Here is a 787-nt window from a genome sequence, read left to right as displayed (position 1 = left end):
GGCTGTCTACTTCACCAGGCTATTACTCCACCAGGCTGTTACTTCACAGGCTGTATACATTACCAAGGCTATCTACTCACCAGGAGCTGTCTACACACAGGCTGTTAATTCACCAGGCTATCTACTTACCAGGCGTTATGAAGGGGATGACAGTGAGGACAGGCGAACGTACAGAGGGTTACGTACCAGGAAAATCTAGACAAGGAAAGAGAAGTACCAGGATATAAAGAATATCAAGGAGATTTCACCAGCTATAATTCACCAGGCTGTCTACTTCACCAGGCTATCTACTTCACCAGGCTGTCTACTTCACCAGGCTGTCTACTTCACCAGGCTGTCTACTTCACCAGGCTGTCTACTTCACCAGGCTGTCTACTTCACCAGGCTGTCTACTTCACCAGGCTGTCTACTTCACCAGGCTGTCTACTTCACCAGGCTATCTACTCCACCAGACTGTCTACTTCACCAGGCTGTCTACTTCACCAGGCTATCTACTTCACCAGGCTGTCTACTTCACCAGGCTGTCTACTTCACCAGGCTGTCTACTTCACCAGGCTGTCTACTTCACCAGGCTGTCTACTTCACCAGGCTGTCTACTTCACCAGGCTATCTACTTCACCAGGCTGTCTACTTCACCAGGCTGTCTACTTCACCAGGCTGTCTACTTCACCAGGCTATCTACTTCACCAGGCTGTCTACTTCACCAGGCTATCTACTCCACCAGGCTGTCTACTTCACCAGGCTGTCTACTTCACCAGGCTATCTACTCCACCAGGCTGTCTACTTC

This window comes from Penaeus japonicus, unplaced genomic scaffold (assembly GCF_977035675.1).
Source record: "Penaeus japonicus unplaced genomic scaffold, GWHDUDI00000001_assembly GWHDUDI00000020, whole genome shotgun sequence".
Classification (NCBI taxonomy): domain Eukaryota; kingdom Metazoa; phylum Arthropoda; class Malacostraca; order Decapoda; family Penaeidae; genus Penaeus; species Penaeus japonicus.
Note: the sequence above shows the minus strand (reverse complement) of the source record.